The sequence below is a fragment of the Talpa occidentalis genome, unplaced genomic scaffold (genome assembly GCF_014898055.3).
Source record: "Talpa occidentalis isolate TD23 unplaced genomic scaffold, MPIMG_talOcc4v2.1 talOcc4.16, whole genome shotgun sequence".
Taxonomy (NCBI): Eukaryota; Metazoa; Chordata; class Mammalia; order Eulipotyphla; family Talpidae; genus Talpa; species Talpa occidentalis.
The window spans coordinates 83,701,289-83,713,288 of record NW_023601653.1 but is presented as its reverse complement, the minus strand read 5'-3'; positions in this window follow the sequence as shown (position 1 = coordinate 83,713,288).

The window sequence follows — 12,000 nt, the reverse complement described above, 5'->3', positions numbered from 1 at the left end:
ATCAACAAGTCAGTAAGCCAGTCAATTCTTAAAGGCAATTATAAAGTAGAAAATAGTGGAAGGGGAGAAAAGGTCAGACACATTTTTTTTCTTCACAAGCATACTTGGTTCTGTAAATGATTTCAATGAATCATTTCAAAATTGAACAAGAAACAGATGTCAGTTAATTAAAGATTTGAATTTGATGACATGGTTGCATAGGTATGGCACGCAAAACATCTGTGTTCTAGTACCTAACATTAATTTAATTTCTTTACAGGAATCATTTACATTTTTCTTCATTTTCAATAAATTGTTTTTCGCCACACTAAATAACATTGTAGTGGTGAAGTCATCATCTAAACAGGCCACTGTGAGGCGGATTCTCCAATCTCCCCTTTGTAAATTCTGCATTTTCACAATGATCCATACATAAGAGTAACCAGCAATAATAAATTCATTCTAGATTATGTTACCATTACATCTTTTGTGTCACGTGAGTAGGTTTAAGGAGTGGTGGGATTAATAGCTAATCGAAATTCACTTAAAAATACCAGTTTAGGTTTTGAGTATCTTCAGATTTTACTTTGTCCCTGCTTTGGATCATTATTACTTGTGAAACACAAGAAAAGAATCAGTCTATACCTTGAGTGTCTAAGTGGTTTAATTGGAAAAATAATGCATGTTTATTCTCATTAGAAAATCTAACTTAAAAATATATACTAATTATTGACTATTCACCATGTGTCAAGTGGGTAAAGCACTTTAAATATAGTAATTCCATGAGACCATTCTATATGCCAATCACATTTGTAAATGAGGAAACTAAAGTTTAGAAACTAAGGTCCTAGAAACTTGCCAAGAGTCACAAAGTTAGCAAGAGACCGAGCTGTTTTAAGAACAGAGCTCTTCATATCTTAGTATTTGCTCTTAGTCCATAGATACACCGCCCTTGAGAGATTTACCCCAATCCTAGCTGGACTCAGTAAATGGGACAGTCCCTATTCATTTCTCATGTTTTAAGTCCATTAGCTATAGGATTTTGGATTATTCAACTTTCTTAGGTTATCCCACAGTCACTGGATGTATTTTTCAATGTATATTTCAAGAGTCATGAGAATTGGGATCAACATCTTATTTTCAAAAAAGCTGCCAATGTTCAAGTGAAGAAAGTATCAGGCAGACATTGGGACCTAGACCAGGGTTCCCACATTCGGACTGATACAGGCTCTGCTCTGGAGAGAGTGATGGTCAGTCAGTTCCCGTCCCTTGAAGGGGGAAGGTGGAAATTCCCCAGGGGCAAGTGGAGAAGAGTTACAAATTCGGTCTTGGCCAGTCTTCGGGTGACTGGAACCCCAGTAGAGTTGCAAGAAACTGGGATTCCAACGCCTAAAAGAAAGTGAATCAAGAGTTGAAACAAGTTTCAATGTGCAGTGAGCTGTTGAACGAGCAATAAAATGTAAGGAAAGCCCAGTGCAGGATGCTGGATTGTGGGAGAGTCAAATTAAATAGGTCTAGCAGGAGGGCGAGGGGTCCCGGAACCCAGATGGGGCAACAAGAGGAAAGGCAGAGCTTACATGGAAATCCTGAGAGCCACAGCGGATATTAAAGAGGAGATAAAGGAATAAATGACTGCAGTGTCCAGTAGACAGTAGAGAGTCTTGGGGAGTGGAGGGGAACTTTAAGCTCGAAGTCAGGGTGAATTTCTCATTCAGCAACACAAAGACACTCTGAACATTTTCTCTAAGTGGTCCACTAGATATTTAGAAAAAGTCTCAGGTTTTCTTTTTGCGTAATTCCTTTCTAATAAAAGTGAACACTCATAGATTGATCTTGAGGGTTCAAAATAGTATGGTCTTTCTGGGAAAGAGTTTGACTTTTTTTAAGAAGTAAAATATATGCTTAACCATATCACCCCAAAATTTAATGAACTATTATTCTTATATTCTTATTAAGGGAAAATTTATGTCCACATGCAGATTTTTATCGGAATGTTCATAAATAGAAATACCCATACAAGGGGATAGCACTTATGAGAAAACAACTTTTGATATTATTCAGCATGAATAAACTAAAGCAGCACATATATGAGAATATGACATATTGATTATTAATTTATATAAAATTCTACCAAAGTAAGTGGCCATCCATGATCACTTGAGTCAAGGACAGCACAGACCCTTAAAAGAGTCCAGGGATTTTTTTAGAAACAATCTCTGTGGTGACTGTGACACTTACTTAACTATGTACATTTGCCAAAACTCACCAAACTCTACATTTAACTTTCAAATAAGTGAATTTTATGGTAGGTAAATTATATTTCAGTTAAGCTGTTGAAAAAGGACTATGCACTCAAATCACTTGAAATAACGTTTTTCGCTCTTGGATAAGCCACCGAGTTTATATATAATAAGGTCCATTTGTCTCAGTACGTTTTCAGTTTTTATGGATTACTTCTTCCATTTTAGTTCAATCTAGTTTCATCTTAAGCTCAGAAATGCACTTACAAGAGTCAATGATGAAAACTCTGAAACAACGCACAGCCACAGAAGTCTTCCTTCTATTTTGTACCTTTCAGGTTTGTTCCCCCCACCCTGCTCCCCACCACCACCTGAAGACTGGTTATACCACCTGTAAACTCAAGGTTACAATTATTACTCATATTTGGTTTGCTAGTCCATCACGCTGTTTTCAAAGCACAAACATTAATCCTTTATAGCTTAAATAATCCCCCTTTATTACATAAGAGGAAGAATACTATAAAAATATCAAAACTTTGCTATCTTTACCTAAAAAGATATGCCATAAATTACATCATGTAAGCAGAGGGAAATATTTCTTATCTAGCCTCAGGCAGGAGGAATGGAAACAGTATTTGCAAAATAGATTAAATGTGTTGATTGCTACACAGCTTTCTAATGACACTAAAAATATTAATTTAATTTGAAGATCACTAAAGAAGGAAGGGATAAGGAAGACATTCTTGCTAATTGATTTTATTATTTTTCATATTTGGTGACAGATATGCAAATATGCAATGCAATACAAAATGTATTTAAAGAATTGGAATACAATTGTAAATCTTTCTAAAGAGCAGAAGGAAAAAGCAGAGGTATTTAACCACTCATATGTGGAATACAGAGAGACTAAACAAATGAGCTGACAAAATAAAACCAAGACAGAGCCTAGAAATATGACTGCAAGATTGATGTTACAGAAGAGGAAGGACAGAGGGGGAAGTGGACTGTGATACAGGGATACATGTGCTTTGGTGGCGTGTGTGTGTGTGTGTGTGTGGTGGGGATGTTCATCTGAGGAGGTGTGAACCCATTCCCCTGAATCATATAAGGTGGTGTAAAGCAATGTTACCCCAATTACAAAAGTATGCATTTATTCTCCTGGCCAATAATCTAACTACTAGAAATAGATTCAAAATATACACTGAGCAAAAGTACAAAATGACATCTGTGCCAGGCTAAACTTTGTGCCATTAATTGTTACAACAAAAAATTGAGTGCACTCTAGAAATCTGTCGGTAAACCATAACTGTTTGCATAAATGATGCTACATTACTACAATGATGTGCAATATATGGCAAAAAGGGAGAGGAAATACTCCTGTACACATGTGTGATGGTGTACAGCATATCCGTCTCTTGCAATTCTTTTTGCCAGGTAAGTCAGTGCATCCATCTTCTTGTAATGTGACCAAGGAGATCATGAAAACTATCAAACCTTATTGGAATGTCAGACAGATAATGAGACCCTGAACTCAGGACTTTTTTCCATCAAACGTATAATACCAATAAAAAGATAACTTTTCTGGTAGTATAATATATGTGAATCTGCATCTGGTATATATTTCCCATAGATTTGTATTTAACTCATGAATGTGAGTTTAAAAAATGTAAAACCAAAAAATACATAAAAACAAAAGAAAACAAAAAGCAATATAATAGCTAGTGATAAACCACCATTGACAGCAGGACAGTCTTAGCATCTTAATGTATTTTAAAAGTCTAATATAAACCTACAACGAGGCCACATTAATGCGTGGAGTGAGACTTAGACTTGGGTCAACTCATAGAACAGATGCCAAAAAAAAATCTGGATCAAAATGCACTACTCTGCTTCCTCTCTTCCTTTGCATTTAATTTGAATTGTCTCGGTCCCCGCGTCTCAGGAGGGAGGAAGGTGATACAGTGGTAACTCTGCTAGCACCTTCTGGCAACCCAGTGAGCACAGAGTGACATTCTGCTGCATTAAGTGTGAAGCCTTTGCAGCCGGGACTGTGGCTTACTGCGGACATTAGTGACACTGTGGATTATGTGTGGAGCATCAAGTTGGTCCCCAGGATACTGTAAAATTAATACTTTTTTTCACAAGGACACCTGGGTACCAAAACCAATTTATATGAGCATTGCATTTCTTATATTATTCTGCTATGTAAGTTTTGCCTTTGCTATAAATAGTATCACAAATGATGGCAGCTTCATATTCTAAAAAAAAAAAGGTTTTTTTTTTTTTTTTTGCATTTGTTTAACGAATTCTTCCAAGTCTCAAAGCATAAGGAAGTGACAACATAATTACATCTTGCTTTACCCAGAATGTAAAGATAACTTCCTCAGTGCCACTATTTTATACTACTGAATCATCACAAAGCAGATACGAAATGATTTATAATTACTATAAGGAAGAAGTTAAAAGATTATTTCAGAAATGAAAGGGGTTACATTAAAAAGCACTAAAACAGTTTCAAAAGTGAATCATAATATGTCTTATCAAGGCAAAACGTTTCAAAAGGACAGTTTAATTGATATTAAGGCATATTTTGCTTTCCAACCAAGATTTTTCTCTTTCAAGATGTCTGACTCTAACTTTCTGATATATCACAAAGGACATTTGCAAAGAGTTTTAATCACTAACTCTCCCTTTGACTCAGTTATTGCAAAAAAGTGCTATCTGTATATTCCTATTAAATTTAATAATTATACTAATAATTATTAATAATAAGCAATAGTGATTAAAAACATGTCTCAGTGACTCAATACAAAGATTTCTAAGTGATAAATTCTCTGAATTATATAAATCTCAACTGAAAATTTGCAGTATCTTCAAGGTACAAGTAATAGTTCCAATGGGTACAAAGTGGGAGGTTCATATGTGCACATTTGCTAAGCAGAAAGATGTTTTCCACAAGTACATCCAAATGAAAACTTTATCCATTTGGCTACTGGCTAAAGCAATTCTAAGCCTATTTAAATAACATCCTTGTCATAAATGGACAGAATATCTAGCAGGCCATAGATGGACAAGTCATTTAACCCATTTAAACTCCAATGATCAGCGCATGTTTAACATCATTTAACTAAATTTGATATGAACCATTTAAAAACTGGGATGTCTGTTTTTTTAGTAACATCAAATTTAAATTGACCTTATGTAAGAGCAATTAAATATTTATATGACATCTATTATATACTTGATTAAAAAGATTATATACAAACATTACCTCTATAGTAGCTGTTACACTTTTCTCCCTGAAACAATACTGCATTAAAAACAAAACTCCAGGGCCTCCCCTGGTGGCGCAGTGGTTGAGCGCTGGGCTGCAGGGCTGCCCGCAGCCTCTGCAGCGCCGGTTCATTCACCAGCCACCAGCCACCGGCGAGGGTCCCACCAAAAAAAAAAATAAAATAAAAAAAAAACCCTCCAAGGTCTCAGAGAAATACATCAAGAAAATTCATTTCCTATTCATAGTATAATAAGGTAATTTCCATTTTGCTAATATTGGGTAGCTTATATTGGATGCAAACAGCCATGTTCTTGGATTCAGCTTGAAAAATGAATGGCTAGTTGCTCTCCTAATCGAGGAAAGGCAAGTTCTTTGAGTCTTACTGGACACTTGCCATGTCTCGTAAGGCCTTATGTTGAAATTGGCACAAGTGTTGTTTCCACATTCCATTAGGTAGATTGGCCAAGCCTGAAGTCAGTAAAACAATAGGAAGAAGAGGTAGGGATTGAAGAATGATGGTAAAACAATACACTGATCATTTTGGAATGGACAGCCACATGCATGAGAAATAACTCTACCGCCACCACACAACATACACAAACATTAACTCAAAACAGGTAATTAATATACTTGAATTTAAGGCCTGAAACTATAAAATACATAGAGATAGGCAAAATAATCCACATTGGCTTCAGTGAAGACACAACAGGCGACACCCCCCGAGCTGCCGGGACGCCTCCACACAGCAACAGACAAGCCACCCTCAAAACAGCAGCTGCAGAGGCTCAAGGCCCGAGGAAGGGCCGCACTCACCCCGCAGCCGGACTCCGGCTCCGGGTCCACCAGGCCGCACAGCCTCCTGGAAGGCCAACCGGTGGGGCCCCAAATCTGCTGGCCCCAAAGCTCAAGAACCCAAAACCTTGAATCCTGAAGACGAATGCATCCCCCCCTTCTGCTGCCCCCTGTATTTCCTATGGGTTGCCCCGTCCCCAGATGCGAGCCTTGTTGGCATTTCCCTGGGGCTGCCTGTCCTTACCCCCAAACCCCCGGGGCCGCCACCTGTAATGGTCTTTGGGCTTCAGCGTTGCAGGTTCACTGATATGGGGAATATTGAGAAACAGAACATGGGCTAGATAAAAATAAATAAGCCAATAACAAACCCTAGACATCTGACTGCAGAATTGAGGCTGCCAAGTAGGAGAGAGGGAGCAGGGAGGGCACAGCAGAGCCAGGCACAGTGGACAGCAGTGGAGGGCTAGGGTGCCCGGTGGTGGGCACTAGGGTGCAGCAGCCTGAGGGTATGATCCTGAGCCTGTAGGTCATGCCAGTGCTGTAAACCAGTGTCACCCCAACAAAAATTAGAGTAATAGGGCCTCCTATTACTGGCACAAGGTGTTAAGATGCAACCTATGAAGCTGTCCGCAGCCTCTGCAGCACGAGTTGGATCCCCAGCCAGGGAGCTACCCACAGGGCGCAGCAGACCTCTCCTGTCTCCCAGCTGCTCCCCTCAGCAGTGGATTTCAGTAGATCTGCCTGTTCTGCTCCCCAGTTTCTCTGGTGAATCCTCTCACCCCCTACACACCTCTGGCCTGTACCCCAGGTCTTATATGCAGAAATAAATCTTTAAAAATATATATATAGTAACAATAATACACCTATGATGGCTTGAAACTACTTTATCAGTTTTCAGAGATACAGGAATTTACCTAGCATAGCAACTGTGAGTCCCCACGACTATACAAAAACGTCAAGGTAAAAATGGATCTAGGCAACCACACTCTTCAAGGTATGTTTCTAAAGCCTGGCCAACCAAGAGCGCCACCTGGACAGCACCCCAGTGAGGGTTCAGGAAGGTGCAGAGCAAGGCAAGGTTTATAAAGGATCGATGAGAGGAACAAAGTAGGCAGCGGAGAAGTCTATGAACGCGGGTTGCTCCTGGGAAGATGAGTCAGATTTAAGGCAGAAGCAGTTTCCCTGATGCAATACTGTGCACAGCTGATACCCCAAGTTTCACGTGGGGGGGATCAGGACATAAATGTCAAATACATAGAAAATGCTGGACCATCAACAACTCCAGATTCATAAAAAAATAGATAAATTCTCTATTCCTAACTTGTACATCATTCCTTTATTTTTTGTGTGAGTAAAAATGTGCCTTGTACAAAATTTAATAGCAATAAAAGTATACAGGAAAAAAATAGCTTTCCTTCTATTCCTGTCTGAAGCCACTCATTTGTCCTCGCTGGAGTAAATATTGTTGCCAGATTCTAATAATTTCTTCCAGACAGAGTGTATTTCTTTAGGCATATTCATATTTTCTTCCACAATTATAGCAACTACATATTCTTTTTTATACTCTGGTTCTACACCCACTAGTATATCTGGCTGTGGTAACCATTTCACAAACTAAACACATGTGAAATCACTTTTTAACCTAAAAAAAATTAATTTGGGAGACATAGTTTCCTAAAGTTTATTTTTCTTTTATTGTTTATTACATATGGTAAAAAAAATGCTAACTGTAAGACATATCTTCAATAATTTAAAATATATAATCCTCTCTCTATAAGACTATGATGTTGAATTACTTCCCAATTTTACAATTAAAATGCTTTTTAAGAAATGAGAGCTAAACAGATGGAAAAGCATACATAAGATATATTTATACATTTCATATATCATCAAAGTGAATAAGCGTAGCATTAAAATGATTAGATTATCATTAGTATTTCATGAAGAAATGTGCAATACACATGAATTAAAATGATAGAAATTAACATAATGTGTAGAAAGCAAAGAAAAATGCCTTCTTTTAAATATTGATTAGCACATAGTTAAGAACGGTAAATTATAAAGATTTGTTTTAAAAACACACATTAATCTGTTCTATGAATGTATGTTCATATAATCCACCAAATTCAGGGATAATTATCATAGTGATCTGGGACATAATATCAAGCATATAACATAAAAATTTTAAAACAATCCCTATTATATTAACATTTTCTTTGCAAACCTAAATAATGGATATTTGTATAGTTGAAACTAAGATCCACATTTAAGAAAAGTGTTATTATGCGTTCTCTACTATTTAAGCACTTAGATGTATTAAATTCGCACATTTGTCATCAATCCTGTGAATAAAATACTAACATCGTCTCCATGAAAGGTGAGGAAACTGGTAGGAAGTACAAAATCAGATCTGAATCCTAATTTCCTTGTTTTTTAATTGCTCATCTCAAATATCAACTCGATGCAAAGTTCAGTGCCAGCAGCCATGGACAGGGAGTCATGTTTATGGAGTACACATTACATGCATGTGTCAATTTGCTAAATACTCTCACCAACCTCATGAGGTAAGTATAAATGAAGAAACAGAGGCTTAATGAACTTAAATAATTTGCCCAAGATTACAGAGATAAAATATAGTAAGTCTTCTACCCAAGTCCATGATCTTTGTAATGTCTACTAACTGAAGGAAAATCAATGAGGGAATTAGAGTTTCTTGAGCATCAGTTGGGTAAAAACCTCTGTGCCACTGACTGGGGATAAGTACAGTTCCTGTCCTGAGGCATTCGCTCTGTGTACAGAAACTCTGCACTTATCAAAGCAAATAGTGAGGGCCTCCCTGGTGGCACAAGGGATTAAGTCTCAGCACTATGAAGCTGTCTGCAGCCTCTGCAGCATGAGTTTGATCCATGGCCAGGGAGCAACCCACATGGCGCGGCAGACCTCTCCTGTCTCCCTGCTGCTCCCCTCAGCAGTGGATTTCAGTCAATTGGCCTGTTCTGCTCCCCACTCTGTCTCTGGTAAATCCTCTCACCCCCACACCTCTGGTCTACACCCCAGCTCTTGTGTGCATAAATAAATCTTAAAAAAAATACATATTTGTTTCAAAATTGCGTAGGTACTATTGATTGTGCTGCACTGTTGTGTCCATATTAGTAGACATCCCATGTCAATTGTAATGTGTTCAGACACTATAAGGACATGTTATTTGAACAAATTAAAAAACAAATTTGAATTGATGGCAACTGGACATGACAAGTTTTGGGAATACTTGTTTATCAACATTCAACAATAATAGTATTTCAGAGTTCCTGCAGCATCCCTGTTAAGTAACAGCTTGGACAGCTCAACAACAGAACTTTATTCCATTTAGCTCAAAAAATTTCTCCCTACACCATCTGGGCGGGCAGGTGTTCATCATCAGATCCGGGTTGCTATGAGACTAGAACTTGCTAATGCTAATGAGGTATAGAACAGAAACCTAAATTTTGCTCATTTGAAACAACTTTATATTTGCCATGACTGGAAGCCCCAGCAATGCCTTATGACTTTCCAAAATGCAAAATTTATAATTAAAGTCTCCCAAGGAGGCCATTCCAGAGATTAAAAATGATAAAGTAAATGGATGGCAATGTGTTTATTTTCATTTTCAACACTGTATGAATCGCAATGCTTTCCCTCATTCTTAGCAGAGAGTGAGTCCCTAAGCTGTACATAATTTTCAGGTAAGCGAGGGAAAAGAGAATATCTTTTCTGTCACAGAAAAGTTGCATTCCTACACTAATAAGAAGGTGAACTTCATTTGCATAGGACTGTCATAAGAAGATATGAAGAGTGCAGAAAAGACAAAACAAACGAGTTATAGAAAAAATATGATTAACCTGGGGATGTCATTAGTTAGAGTGGTCAGTAAGCATCTCATCAAATTCATCCTGACCATGAGATATATGAGAATGTTTAACTGATGATCAAAAAACTAAGCCATTTAAAAATCTTTCCTCTCTAAAATCAGGTTAATAACCAGAATCTGTGAATGAACAACTACGTAGAAAGATAAGAAAACCCCACCGGTTACAAGCAAGTTCACTCCTTTGTCAATTTTGGAGAAGAGTCATTAGGAAGGACTACAAAACCAAGGATGTACGGACACTTCATTACATCCGCTTAAGTTAGGGGCTTAAGAGCCAAATATTTCCCAGCTCATTCACAAAGAACGGTCCAATATGCATATGTTGTTGAACTGTTATTGGTTTCACCTGCCATACATGCCTGAACCTTACAGCCTCTCTATGTCTAAAAGAGACTCGTGGACCCTTTCCAGCAATATCACCCATGCTGCTAATGTCTGATTGACCTAACGTTGTGATTGACAGATGTGATTTCCCAATGTATTTCCCAGATTATTATATATACCATTCCGAGGTATGCTAGCCTCAACGATTCTACCCCATCCACACTGGTGGTTTCTCCGTTCAACCTCATTGTACTTTGTCTTCTAGGTAGCTTTAGATTTTTCAGAGCACAGCAGGGTGTCTCCGAAAGCAGAAATGACTCCTACCCTAGATACCTCTTTAAAGCCGATTTTGTGGGTATTAAGTAAACTAATTGTCTGGGTCATAAAGTTTAAAATCAGAAAAAGGAAATCCGATAGATGATCGAAAAAAATTTCTCAGCTGAAAAGATTCCATAATTTTTAAAAATAAATGAGTAAACTAATCAATTAATACCAAATAAATCTAAAGCAGTTTGTATATAAAAATAAATAAATAAATCATAAAATAAAACCCTCCTTTTGCACAAAATGAAAAAAAAAATGACTTACTAGTGTTTACCGAGAAATTTCCTCTTAGCATTGTTGAATTGTTTTAGAAAAAGACACAGATTTTCATTAGTTTAAATTTCCAGATATCACTAGCACGGTCTTATACACAAAAGAAGCCTACACATAGGAGACTACCTCTATCATTCAAACCTACCCATACTTTTAAACTTATTTTCTCAGGAAGCTATCTCCCTCTCTCCTGACCTAGGTTCAAAACTAAGACTCATTTTGTCTTAATAAATTGGAACGACTGTGTTGCTGAGCTAATTAGGCAACTGGCTATCATTAGTGTAATACAGTCTCTTGCCAGTTTCAATTTTATAAATGAAATTAGTGTGATGATTCCAGCTCAATCTTTAGCAGACATTTTGCATTAAGCTAGGTTTGGCCCACCTCAGCAATTAACTTACTCTCCCAATATACTGGTTTTATCCAGTTTCTCCAAAAGAAGATAAAAAGAAGATTAGAAAGCTAACCAAACCCAAATCATGACATCGCTAACTAAATAAACTATGTTGGAAGCCATATGGTGCTCGTGTTTTAATCAGAAACATTTCACATCATACTCTAATCCTTGATGGATTTTTAATATCTTCCATGGAAATCACCCATTTAGTCATTAGTAGCAACTGTTATATTTACAGGAAAGATCCACAAAACCCAGAGGACTATAGTTGAAGATAAAACAAATAAAACAAAATGTCTAACATGACATATTTTTTTTAGAGTTGATATATGAATGGATATATTCTGTCTCCATATATATTTACCTACACAGCTTTAGATGCACACACACATACATGTAAAAAAATGGGAAAAAATAATGAACTATCCTGAAGGAAAGAATAACTAGGAAGCTGAGTAGAGAATAATTTTCCACACCAAGTTTCTGAACA